This window comes from Procambarus clarkii, chromosome 8, assembly GCF_040958095.1.
Source record: "Procambarus clarkii isolate CNS0578487 chromosome 8, FALCON_Pclarkii_2.0, whole genome shotgun sequence".
NCBI classification, from domain to species: Eukaryota; Metazoa; Arthropoda; class Malacostraca; order Decapoda; family Cambaridae; genus Procambarus; species Procambarus clarkii.
In genome coordinates, this window is record NC_091157.1 from 45,995,929 (window position 1) to 46,010,022 (window position 14,094).

The following is a 14,094-nucleotide window of genomic DNA, read 5'->3' on the forward strand; positions in this document are numbered from 1 at the left end:
AATGAGCAGAGTTTCTTTCACCCTGATGCTCCACTTCACTTAACAGTAAATAGGTACCTGGGAGTTAGACAGCTGCTACGGGATTTCCTGGGGGATGTGTAACAAAAAGGAGGCCTGGTCGAGGACCGGGCCGCGGGGCCGCTAAGCCACGAAATCATCTCAAGATAACCTCAAGATAAGATAACCAAGCTAACACATGCAAGATTAGGATGAAGACCACCGAACTGACTTGTATCTCCAGCTAGCCGTAAAGAAAATTAAAAGTCCTTTTAAAAACTTGTCCTTTTAATTAATTAAAAATTAAAAATTAAAAAGAAATTTAAAAACTTGTCCTTCTGACATGATCGGAAATCAGAATGTGAACGAAATAAGCGGTAAATATGGAAGATGAAAGGGCTTGAAAGTTGTCTAAAATAAATATAATAGAGGCTTAAATATGTGAAATGAACGATTTTTAATATACTTGAAGCATCAAGAGGACTGATGAATGGATGACAATAGTGAACGAGGTATTGATGGTGAAGATGAGATTTTGATGGTGTAGGAGGAAGAGGAGGGGAGGTGGAGGAGAGGAGGAGGAGGAGGAAAAGGATGTGAAGATGGTGATGGTGGAGGAGGAAGATTAGCTGGTGGAGGAAGATTAGGTGGTGGGGAAGATTAGGTGGTGGGGGAAGATTAGGAGGTGGAGGAAGATTAGGTGGTGGAGGAAGATTAGGTGGTGGAGGAAGATTAGGTAGTGGTGTTTCTTCCTTACCTAACTTTACCTATCAGTTCCATTCACCATTTTTACCTATTAGTGACTAGGGGAAAGTGAGGTCTAACACTTTATTCTCCCCCCCCCCCTGCCTACTGTACATGTTCTATCTGTTAAGTTATAATGGAACTTTTCCTGAGGATAGAAGTCTTCGTCGGATCAGGCATTCAATTTTCGTGCATGAAGGTGGCTTGCGCAGTTTCTTTAATTTCATTGCAATTGCAGACTATTCGTACAGGGAACGAGTATTTCTAATGCTTATCCGACCCATTTGCATACCCGGCCTCTACTGCGACTACAATGGCATCTAACCTAACCTAATCTGGCCTAACCTAACCTAACCTAACCTAACCTAACCTTTCTTGCAATCACCTTTCATCTGGAGACCGTGATCGCCACATTGATGTTTTTGAGAAACCCACTTGAAATCTCTTGCTAATTTCTTTGCATATTTGTCCTTTTTTGTTTAAGCGTTTTCTGTCGTTTCTGCAGCAAATATCTCAATGTCTCTTGTTGCTGTTATTCATCTTATACGGTTGTGCAACAGCTTTGTTATTGATAGTGTTTGCCAGAATGTCGTTTTCACACTGGCCTCTCAGATTCTCTACTGACTCGAGTGTATTCATTTCTCACTCTCTGTAATGTCGACTGTCCTCTTTTCTTTTCAAATTTTTGGTATCTTTCACATGTTATTTTTTTATGTCTTTTACATATTAATTTTGCTCTCTTTTACATATTATTTTTGCTATCTTTTACATATTATTTTCGCTCGCTTTTATATATTATTTTTGCTCTTTTTTACATATTATTTTTGCTCTCTTTTACATATTATTTTTGCTCTCTTTTACATATTATTTTTGCTCTCTTTTACATATTACTTTTGCTCTCTTTTACATATTATCTTTGCTCTCTTTTACATATAATTTTTGCTCCCTTTTACATGTTATTTTTCCTCTCTTTTACATATTATTTTTGCTCTCTTTTACATATTATTTGTGCTCCCATTTACATATTATTTTTGCTCCCTTTCACATATTTTTTTGCTCTTTGCTGTGTTTGCCTTTTCAACTATGGGTTAAATTTTCGTTTCTGGTCCGTTTTCTTTCTTCAGTGGGATGAAATACTCACTACCACATTTGAACATTTCCGGGCAATAAGTATCATTATCTTTTTTATCATCCTTTCTAATTCTCTCTCACATTGCATATGTTGCAGAAAAAATAGGCCTTCATCCTCCTAAACGGGATGAGAATAGCTTGAGCTACCTCAACCCTGTGTGTATATATATACATCAATAAACTTATTTCCATTTCATCCTCCTATAGTCGCTCCGTCTATAGTTACTATAGCGTTCCTCAACGTGTTTTTTGTGTATATTTTAGCACAGTGGAACTCTTTTTTTTTTTAGTTCCACTGTGTACTTGGACGCAAGTGTCCAAGTACGGTATACGGTATACGGTATACAAGTACACGGTGAACGGTATAGTATTCAGCGCAATATTTTATCTTATCGATGTTTGACTCATTTTAGGTAAACCTCTGAGTTTAATTATGCTAGTGGGGCCTTACCCGTTACTGTTGTTAGTTCTGTGTTAAATTGACTTGAAAACCCGCTTGTCTGCTGTGTTCAGCTACGTTTCTCAACCGAAAATCGGAAAAGCGGGGTCCAAAAACTGTAAGATCGATCCTGCAAGCATGAATTGTAAACACACACACGCACACACAGACACACATACGCACGCACATACAGTTGATTGACAGTTGAGAGGAGAGACCAAAGAGCCAAACCTCAACCCCCGCAAGCACAACTATGTGAATATAACTTGGTGAGTACAAACACACACACACACACACACACACGCGCGCGCGCGCACGAGCGCCCGCACACACACACACGAGCGCCCGCACACACACGCGCACGAGCGCCCGCCCACACACACACACGCACACACACACACATGCACGCACGAGCGCCCGCACACACACACACGAGCGCCCGCACACACACACACACACACGCACGTAATACTTCGTCCTCCATTACCCGGGAGAACATTCATAACAGTCAGGATTATATTTGTTTAATCAAGCTCCAGAGAGGTGAATTTCCCTGCCGGTTACACTGATGTGTAGTTAGGCGGTAATGAGCTCCAGCTCATCATTGCCATGTTGGCATAGCTCACAGTCGTGTATGTCGTCCAACATATCCTGCGTTTAGGTGTTGTCACTACTGTCAATTTACTGTAAATATGTGTCAACTAATTAAACAATAAGAATGCAATCATTTATGAATAAAAATGTTGAAATTGAGTTTGATGTAAAACACTTGACAGCAGTGTCAAATAGATTGACACTGATGTCAAATCAGTGATTAGATTCGATCGAACTATTACTTAGAAGATTAGACGACGACGTTTCGGTCCGTCCTGGACCATCATCAAGTCGTTTGATAACGGGTCCAAGACGGACCGAAACGTCATCACTTTTCCATCTTCTGAGAAGGTTTGGTCATCATTTTCAACTCAATTTCCAACCATAATCACTAATAATTATGGTATTATGTACGCCCTGAGGTGATCCTGGGTAACAGAGATTCGAACCCCGGTCAGATCATAGAGTTCTGGGGGTCACTGCTGTCAGGAGGTGTCAGAAGTGGTCAGTCAAGCTTGTGTGACCCCCTTCCTTCTGGTCCCACCCCTTGTGTGGGTGGGTCCCCACCCAAGAGACAGAAACAGAGGTGCCTGTCAACACTTCTTGGAATCAACATCTCCATTGATTAAATCTGAATGCCGTAGTTGCACGCAATGTCCTGACCTTAACGCCACGGACACAGGCTGAGGGCACGGTCAGAGGTCACGGTCAGAGCGGTTCAGGTCACGTACTGAGGTTGAGATCACAGGCAGGTGTTAAGGTCATGGTCTGAAGTTAAGGATCATGTTCAGATGTTGATGTCAGAGGTCGGGCTCGGAAGCTTAGCTCACGGTCTGAAATTGGTCTGAAATTGATGTCATGTTCATCAGAGCGGTGAGAACTGACTGAGTTCTCAACTGGCCAGGTCGAGAGAGAGAGAGGTGAGAGATGTTTCTCACCTGGCAGCTCTCTCTCTTGTCGAGGTAGAGAGAGAGACAGAGAGCGCGATGAGAGCTGAAGAGCTTCCGTCTTTCCCTCTCTATCCTATCCACTTTAAGTCGCGTCTATCCTCCACCATTCCACTGTTCTACAACCTCTACACCATCCTGTAGTTTCTCTTCCTCTCTCTCTCTCTTCCTCTCTCTCTCTCTCTCTCTCTCTCTCTCTCTCTCTCTCTCTCTCTCTCTCTCTCTCTCTCTCTCTCTCTCCTTGTTAATGTTGCAATTGTTTAATTTGTTCTTGTATTATAAATATGTTTACCCTACAGTCTTTCCCATCAATATATATATATATATATATATATATATATATATATATATATATATATATATATATATATATAATATAATCAAGGTCAGACAGGCTTGTTAACCCTCCCGGTAACGACTAGAGGCTCATTCAGTCGTTGTAACCACCTTACAGCTGGACTCAGTTATCTTATCGTCCAAGGGATCAGAAACTAAGACAAGATGTATCATGACAGCTTTAAGAAATGACACATTGCCTGGTTAACTATCGTAGGATGAGACATAGATAAGCATACGAACATCAGATACCATATAGATATCCTGTCGATATCTATATTAGATATAGATTTGTATCTATATCTTACATGTAGATATCTATATATCTGTATGTAAGATAAGTCATACAATTCCTAACTATCGTAAAAGAGGATATTGATATTTTAGCGATTGCATGATGATATATAGATACCCAGACGGGTGTAAGATATTATGTTGATATCTTAATTATCAATATATAGGATATGGATATCTTCCGTTAAAATACGTCAGACTGCAAACGGTGGCGTCTAACAGCCTGGTTGAGCCGACCACTATACAAGAGGCCAGGTTGGAGAGCGGGCCCACGGGAACATTGATCCTCGAAACCAACCACCTGAAGTTAAGGTAACTTGAAGGTGATTTTTTTTGTCACATACACCAGGAAGCAGCTCCGTAAAAGCTGTCTAGCTCCCAGGTACCTATTTAGGTGAACAGGTGAATCAGGGTGAAAGAAACTCTGCCCATTTGTTTCCACCATCACCGGGGATCGATCCCCGGATACTTGAACTGAGGTGACGTCACTTGAGATAATGACGTCAGCACCTGAGTTTTGTGCGTGACGCCACTCATGTTCAGTGACGTCACCTGAGGGCCGAGCAGAGACGTCATTAGTCTTGACAGTGACGTCAACAGTCGTCTTTACACGTCACCAGCTTTACAATGACGTCACGGTTTTGCGGTAATGACGTCACCGGAGCTAGGTGACATCATCTAATGATGAAGTCACCGGAGCTAGATGACAGCATCTAATGATGACGTCACCGGCGCTAGATGACATCCTCTAATGATGACGTCACCGGCGCTAGATGACATCATATAATGATGACGTCACCATTATAGATGTAACAATCACGTTCACTAAATGCTTCATTTCGAGTGCCAGGAACGTGATCTATACGAGACTGTTATCAGTTTTTGTTCTCGTCAGAGTGCCGTGTTCTTCAGGGCTGTTAGTGCTGGCTTAAGGTATTTGTAAGTAGTTATAGACCAGGATTAATGGTAGAGGTTCAGTTTGTTTGCAAGAGTCGTTGTTCGTGTTTGCTGTGGTTGAGTTTGCCTCTGGTTTCCTCGAGTAGTTGTGGTTTGACGGTGCAGAGAAGGGCATTGCAGAATCGAGCCAACTCCGTGACTCGACTCTGAGTGGTCAGATAAATCACAGAAATCGAAGCTGATTGGTCACTGTGAGCGGGAAAGAAAACGGGAAAGGGAGTCCAATGTTAACTTAAAATATATATATAAATAGGCAATAGGAATTCAGATGCTAAATTTTTGGCTTCTGGATGCTGCAGATGTTGATTTATGGAGAAACACTTCAGATCAGAACATCTCGATCAGAACATCAGAACAACGGGACCGCGGGTTGGTTTGGAGGGTCGTGGGTTGGTTTGGAGGGTCGTGGGTTGGTTTGGAGGGTCGTGGGTTGGTTTGGAGGGTCGTGGGTTGGTTTGGAGGGTCGTGGGTTGGTTTGGAGGGTCGTGGGTTGGTTTGGAGGGTCGTGGGTTGATTTGGAGGGTCGTGGGTTGGTTTGGAGGGTCGTGGGTTGATTTGGAGGGTCGTGGGTTGGTTTGGAGGGTCGTGGGTTGGTTTGGAGGGTCGTGGGTTGGTTTGGAGAGTCGTGGGTTGGTTTGGAGGGTCGTGGGTTGGTTTGGCGGGTCGTGGGTTGGTTTGGAGGGCCTTGTGTTGGTTTGGAGGGTCGTGGGGTGGTTTGGAGGGTCGTGGGTTGGTTTGGAGGGTTGTGGGGTGGTTTGGAGGGCCGTGTGTTGGTTTGGAGGGTCGTGGGTTGGTTTAGAGGGTCGTGGGTTGGTTTGGAGGGTCGTGGGTTGGTTTGGAGGGTCGTGGGTTGGTTTAGAGGGTCGTGGGTTGGTTTGGAGGGTCGTGGGTTGGTTTGGAGGGTCGTGGGTTGGTTTGGAGGGTCGTGCGTTGGTTTGGAGGGTCGTGGGTGGGTTTGGAGGGTCGTGGGTTGGTTTGGAGGGTCGTGGGGTGGTTTGGAGGGTCGTGGGTTGGTTTGGAGGGTCATGGGGTGATTTGGAGGGCCGTGTGTTGGTTTGGAGGGTCGTGGGTAGGTTTGGAGGGTCGTGGGTTGGTTTGGAGGGTCGTGGGTTGGTTTGGAGAGTCGTAGGTTGGTTTGGAGGGTCGTGGGGTGGTTTGGAGGGTCGTGGGTTGGTTTGGAGGGCCGTGGGTTGGTTTGGAGGGTCGTGTGTTGGTTTGGAGGGTCGTGGATTGGTTTGGAGGGTCGTGGGTTGGTTTGGAGGGTCGTGGGTTGGTTTGAAGGGTCGTAGTTTGGTTTGGAGGGTCGTGGGTTGGTTTGGAGGGTCGTGGGTTGGTTTGGAGGGCCGCGGGTTGGTTTGGAGGTCCGCAGGTTGGTTTGGAGGGTCGTGTATTGGTTGGGAGGGTCGTGGGTTGGTTTGGAGGGTCGTGGGTTGGTTTGGAAGGTCGTGAGTTGGTTTGGACGTCAGCGGGTTGGGTTGGAGGGTCGTGAGTAGGTTTGGAAGGTCGTGGGTTGGTTTGGAGGGTCGTGGGTGGGTTTGGAGGGTCGTGGGATGGTTTGGAGGGTCGTGGGGTGGTTTGGAGGGTCGTGGGTTGGTTTGGAGGGCCGGAGGTTGGTTTGGAGGGTCGTGGGTTGGTTTGGAGGGTCGTGGGTTGGTTTGGAGGGTCGTGGGTTGGTTTGGAGGGTCGTGGGTTGGTTTGGAGGGTCGTGGGTTGGTTTGGACGACCGCGGATTGGTTTGGAGGCCCGCGGGTGGTTTTGGAGGGCCACGGTCAGCAGGTATAGCCAGGTGCGCATGACGACCCGCCACAACCAACCACCAACACCAGGTATTGATTGACGCCGGTATGCAAATATGACCGAACCTGAACCAGCGACCATTTACCCACTTTCTCTGTGGGGCTCCACCTGGTGGAGCGGACCGCCCCGGTCCACCAGGTGGAGCGGGGCGCCCCGGTCCACCTAGCGGACCGCCCTGGTCCACCTAGCGGACCGCCCCGGTCCACCTGATGAAGCGGGCCGCCCCGGTCCGCCTGGCAGATAGTGATCCTTGCCACGGGAAATCAAGTTTGACCACGAATAATGCTTGGAGGACCAAGGGTGATGCTTGGAGGACCAAGAGTAATGCTGGGAGGACCAAGGGTGATGCTTGGAGGACCAAGGGTGATGCTTGGAGGACCAAGAGTAATGCTGGGAGGACCAAGGGTGATGCTTGGAGGACCAAGGGTGATGCTTGTAGAACCAAGGGTGATGCTTGGAGGACTAAGGGTGATGTTTGGAGGACCAAGAATAATGCTTGGAGGACCAAGGGTGATGCTTGGAGGGCCAAGGGTGATACTTGAGGACCAAGGGTGATGCTTGAGGGACCAACGGTGATGCTTGGAGGACCAAGGGTGATGCTTGGAGGACTAAGGGTGATGCTTGGAGGACCAAGGGTGATGCTTTGAGGACCAAGGGTGATGCTTGGAGGACCAAGGGTGATGCTTGGAGGACCAAGGGTGATACTTGGAGGACCAAGGGTGATGCTTGAGGACCAAGGGTGATGCATGGAGGACCAAGGGTGATGCTTTGAGGACCAAGAGTGATGCTTGGAGGACCAAGGGTGATGCTTGGAGGACCAAGGGTGATACTTGGAGGACCAAGGGTGATGCTTGGAGGACCAAGGGTGATACTTGGAGGACCAAGGGTGATGCTTGGAGGACCAAGGGTGATACTTGGAGGACCAAGGGTGATGCTTGGAGGACCAAGGGTGATGCTTGGAGGACCGAGGGTGATACTTGGAGGACCAAGGGTGATACTTGGAGGACCAAGGGTGATGCTTGGAGAACCAAGAGTGATGCTTGGAGGACCAAGGGTGATACTTGGAGGACCAAGGGTGATGCTTGGAGGACCAAGGGTGATGCTTGGAGGACCAAGGGTGATGCTTGGAGGACCAAGGGTGATGCTTGAGGACCAAGAGTAATGCTTGGAGGACCAAAGGTGATGCTTGGAGGACCAAGGGTGATGCTTGGAGGACCAAGGGTGATGCTTGAGGACCAAGAGTAATGCTTGGAGGTCCAAGGGTGATGCTTGCAGGACCAAGAATAATGCTTGGAGGACCAAGAATAATGCTTGGAGGACTAAGGGTGATGCTTGGAGGCCCAAGGGTGATGCTTGGAGGACCAAGGGTGATGCTTGGAGGACCAAGGGTGATGCTTGAGGACCAAGAGTAATGCTTGGAGGACCAAAGGTGATGCTTGGAGGACCAAGGGTGATGCTTGGAGGAAGAAGGGTGATGCTTGGAGGACCAACGGTGATGCTTGAGGACCAAGGGTGATGCTTGGAGGACCAATAATAATGCTTGGAGGACCAAGGGTGATGCTTGAGGACCAAGGGTGATGCTTGGAGGACCAAGAGTGATGCTTGGAGGACCAAGAGTGATGCTTGGAGGACCAAGAATAATGTTTGGAGGACCAAGGGTGATGCTTGAGGACCAAGGGTGATGCTTGGAGGACCAAGAGTGATGCTTGGAGGACCAAGAGTGATGCTTGGAGGACCAAGAATAATGCTTGGAGGACCAAGGGTGATACTTGAGGACCAAGGGTGATGCTTGGAGGACCAAGGGTGATGCTAGAGGACCAACGGTGATGCTTGGAGGACCAAGAGTGATGCTTGGAGGACCCAGAGTGATGCTTGGAGGACCAAGGGTGATGCTTGAGGACCAAGTGTGATGCTTGGAGGACCAAGTGTGATGCAGGGAGGTGTGAGGGTGAGACAAGGGTGACCGAGGGTGAGCTAGGAGAGGGCGACATACCTGTGGAGGCGGCGACGTGGCACTGAGAATGCGGCAGACGACGGTGTGGCGGGTAGGTCACCTTCAGGAGGCACTCGTGGCACTGGCGAGGAATAGGAGCAGGAGTAGTAGGAGTAGGAGGAGGAGGAAGAGTAGGCTGGCGAGCGATCGCCTGGCGGAGGCACGGAGGGCAGGCTGGGACTGAGGGCGCGGCACTGGGGGTGGAAGCACGCCTGGTGAAGGAGCAGGTGGGGTGCGGCAGGAGAGGCGGCGAGGGCGTGCACCATGCACCAGCACCGCAGGAGACGAGGACGGCACGCACCACCTCACTGGCACCTCCCCTTAATGGCTCTGTCTGGCACCTCGGCCGCTGCCCTCAACTACCCGTCTCTTGCCTTTATCTCCAGCCTCGCCTGACTCGCCGCTGGCAACCACAGCGGCTACACGCCACCACTAGGCCTCCCTCGCCATCATATCGTCACTCTCCCTCGCCATTGACACCCTTATCGGTCGCCTGGAATTACTCGGTCGCGCGAAGCATGGCAACCTGGATTCCAGCGGCAACCTTTTGGAATAGCGGGAGCGGAGCCCGCGCGGCCATTGGCTGCCGCGGCGATGACGTCACTACCCGGGGGATGCTGATTGGTGGGAGAGGCGAGGCGTCCAGGCTCCAGGCGGCAGAGACTTGTGGGCAAGAGCGGCACGTATTGATGGCACCAGAGAGGCAGCCGGTGCCGGCGACAAGCCTGATCCCGCCAGTCATCTCTGGCCGCCATCTCTCCCATCCGGCTTCAAGTATTGACCATCAATTCTTCTACCAAATGTCAAGTTAATTAAAATTACTCGTAAACAAAACGATTTCGCACCTGCGAGGCCTGTCTCAGGTGCCACAAGGTGCCACAAGGTGCCATGGAGGCGCCTGTGCAGCACCCTAACCCCCCCCCCACCCATTGGGAACCTCAATGACACACACCAACCCCCCCTACCCACCCCACCTCCCCCACCACACTGGCAAATATCCCAGATTCCTGTAAATTGGCTCTCACACCATTTCTACAAGGCGCCCCATTTCCATTTAGAGTAAATTTGACGATGCGAAGTAGTCTTGGGCCCTAATGTGGGTTGTTTGTCTACACGCGGAGGGGGGGGGGGGGGTGTATCACACAGGTACACTGCTGTCAATCACGTCTGCCTGGGGTATTCCTGTCAACCACGTCAGTCTGGGGTATTCCTGTCAACCACGTCTGCCTGGGTTATTCCTGTCAACCACGTCAGTCTGGGGTATTCCTGTCAATCACGTCTGCCTGGGGTATTCCTGTCAACCACGTCAGTCTGGGGTATTCCTGTCAACCACGTCTGCCTGGGGTATTCCTGCCAACCACGTCAGTCTGGGGTATTCCTGTCAACCACGTCAGTCTGGAGTATTCCTGTCAACCACGTCAGTCTGGGGTATTCCTGTCAACCACGTCAGTCTGGAGTATTCCTGTCAATCACGTCAGTCTGGGGTATTCCTGTCAACCACGTCAGTCTGGGGTATTCCTGTCAACCACGTCAGTCTGGAGTATTCCTGTCAATCACGTCAGTCTGGGGTATTCCTGTCAATCACGTCAGTCTGGGGTATTCCTGTCAACCACGTCAGTCTGGAGTATTCCTGTCAACCACGTCAGTCTGGGACACGAACGTGTAGCCTTTTCAGCCAGGACACATCAAGTATTTACGAAACCTCTACATCTCTTCTCAATCTGGGTGTTTTTTTCCTACATTTACTAAACGGCCTATAACCTCCGAAGCACAACGAGGGCCATGATAAAACTAATAACCTTTAAGGAAGGATGTAAAGGTTTCGTACCTGCCCCACAGGGCACACTCCCATCTCCCGGTGACACAGGAACACTACACACTCAGACCCTGGGCACCGCACGCAACCCATAGTGAGAAGAGCGTATTGTAACTCGCGCAAGAAGAGGCAAGTTACAGAAATGAGAGGCTTGGGATACAAGGAAGACATGTTGGAAATGATATTTGAAATACAATAAAAGAAGAGAAGGAGGGGGGGGACATAGTTGCGACGTATATGATACCTAATTGGGTTATCGAAAGGGAGACAGACATGAGAACTTTAGCAGGAACGAGCAGGTATTCAAGGCCATTCACTTAAAAAAAACCTGTAGACATTTACTCAAAAAATAATATATATATATATATATATATATATATATATATATATATATATATATATATATATATATATATATATATATATATATATACCACTTACGGGCTATTCATGCCCGTGCCGTCTCTTGGGTGGCTTAATCCTCTTGAAGTGTACATTTGGTTGTACACTTCGGTGAACTTGTGATCGTCACTTGATTCTGACGGTCAAAGGTTGAGCCGTCTCCTAGCTCTTAGCTCTCAGCTAAGTCTTAAGAAGTAAATATCTTGAAAAATTTACTTTTAAGCTTATGGATCTTTGTCTCCTTTATTTCAATAATTATATATATATTAGTGTATTTAATGAGTGCTAAATATTTGACCAATAATTTATTTATATTTTGTCTAGTTACGTTAATAAAAGGGGGAGAGCTAATATATGAACTATTATACAGGCGATGAGTCACAATAACGTGGCTGAAGTATGTTGACCAGACCACACACTAGAAGTTGAAGGGACGACGACGTTTAGGTCCGTCCTGGACCATTCTCAAGTCGATTGAGAATGGTCCAGGACGGACCGAAACGTTGTCGTCCCTTCAACTTCTAGTGTGTGGTCTGGTCAAGAACTATTATATTTTCTCATTCTGTCTCCTCCCTTAATTGTATATTTCTCATATTTATGATAATACTCTTTTTCGTGAAGTCAAGTACATATCAGACTAGAATTTATATTCATAAATTTATATTCTTTATATATATTTATATATATATATATGAATTTATATTCATATATATATATATTCGAGTCTTAACAAACACCTACATCAACACCCGCCACCTGGAACCTGTCCTACATAGAACGTCGCTTTTCGCACGTAGGCGTTACATAAAACCAAAAAATTGTCGATACTAGAAAATGGAAGCGGCTGGCGAAAGTGACGTACTGTTCCGGTGTCTGTTTTGGGGCCTCTGGTTGGTTAGGATAAGAGGGCACTTTAGTACCACTGTTTTTTGACGTTGGGGAACCTTAGGAGGACGGGTTGGATGCAAGGGCTTCTGAAGTGCTTCGGAAATGGTGGCATTTTATCGAGATCCATCAAGCATTTACTCTATCACTTACGCATTTACGACATCTCTTACGCTATCACTTAAGCATTTACGCTTTCGCTATTACATTCGCATTTACGCTATCACTTAAGCATTTACGCTATCTCTAACGCATTGACGCTATCACTTACAAAACCTGTAAATTTTCCTCAGTCATAGCGGCATTAATTACATTTATTGAGCAATTTACTAGCCTAGGGAGCCGGTCGGCCGAGCGGACAGCAGGCTAGACTTGTGATCCTGTGGTCCCGGGTTCGATCCCAGGTCCCGGCGAGAAACAATGGGCAGAGTTTCTTTCACCCTATGCCTCTGTTACCTAGCTGTAAAATAGGTACCTGGGTGTTAGTCAGCTGTCACGGGCTGCTTCCTGGGGGGTGGAGGCCTGGTCGAGGACCGGGCCGCGGGGACACTAAAAAGCCCCGAAATCATCTCAAGATAACCTCAAGATCTCAAGATAGCCAAACAGAAGAGCAGCTGTCAATAGAAGAAAAGGCGACCCCAGTCTTTGGCTGACTGTGACGATAACCAGTCTGAAGATTCCCAGAGACTGGTCATCAGCAGTCGTCCAGCAGAGTCGTCAAACCGTGGAGTGAGCAGCCTCCCATGTGGACGACCCACACACAACTCCGAGCCTGGACGAGACATACCTTGTTCGTAGATCTTCCGGAGCTTATTGAGGTCTCCAAACAGTGTGAAACGCAGGCGATGAGTTACAATAACGTGGCTAAAGTATGTTGACCAGACCACACACTTGAAGGTGAAGGGACGACGACGTTTCGGTCCGTCCTGGACCATTCTCCAGTCGACAATCGACTTGAGAATGGTCCAGGACGGACCGAAACGTCGTCGTCCCTTCACCTTCTAGTGTGTGGTCTGGTCAACAGTGTGAAACGCCAATGCTTCAGCAGAAAGACCGGTGTTAAGTCATGCTGGATATCACCAGCCTGAGGCACCTACCAACCCAGTGAACTCCTTTCCATCTAGGTCACTGTATTGGTCATCTTCTTCAGATGATACACAAGATCAAGTCGAGAATGTTGGACCAAATTAACTGCGCACAGCCCATCGAGACAGATTTTCATGAAGGAAGAGAAGAGCTCTCTCTCAATAACATGTGATCGAGACTCCGTTTATCTCAAGGTACCACATAAAGGAAGAGCAACAAAAATTTACTGTTGCAAGCAAAGGAATTACACGAGTATAGGACAGCAGGTCTCGTCTTAGGTTAGCTTACAGCTCTCACTTTCCACAGCGCATCCTAAATCTTGCTCTGATAGCTTTCCTGAAACATGATACGCCTCTGGGTGACCAGGGACCAATAATTAAGAATCGGTGCTACTCGTTCACATGTGCCATGGGCTCGAACCCTTTCTCAGGGATATTCAGGGATGGTGTCCCTGTCCTTGTCTGACTTAAGGTTCGTCATAATTTCCCCACAGTCGGAAGCACTCAAGGATCGCAGAAGTGATCATCTTCTTGCTGTCTTCAGCTCTTCACATGCTCCAGACGACACATGTTGAGCTAACAGGTTTGATCCCCCTTGACCGTATCCAATACTGCTTGTCCAGAAGCTCTGTTTTTATCCAGTTCTTGTGCGAGATCCGGTTGTCACACAGGTCGCC

General features: G+C 47.8%; 1 protein-coding gene across 4 annotated transcripts in view; it reads right to left on the reverse strand.

The window, feature by feature from the left end:
- Positions 1-9,689, reverse strand: part of ChAT (Choline acetyltransferase) — a 176,172-nt gene extending 166,483 nt beyond the window's left edge. For all 4 annotated transcript variants that reach the window (XM_069317884.1, XM_069317878.1, XM_069317901.1 and 1 more), the window contains exon 1: positions 9,230-9,689. The gene's annotated coding sequence lies outside the window, so the exon portion shown is untranslated. The remainder of the gene's footprint in view (positions 1-9,229) is intronic.
- Positions 9,690-14,094: the final 4,405 nt, after the last annotated feature.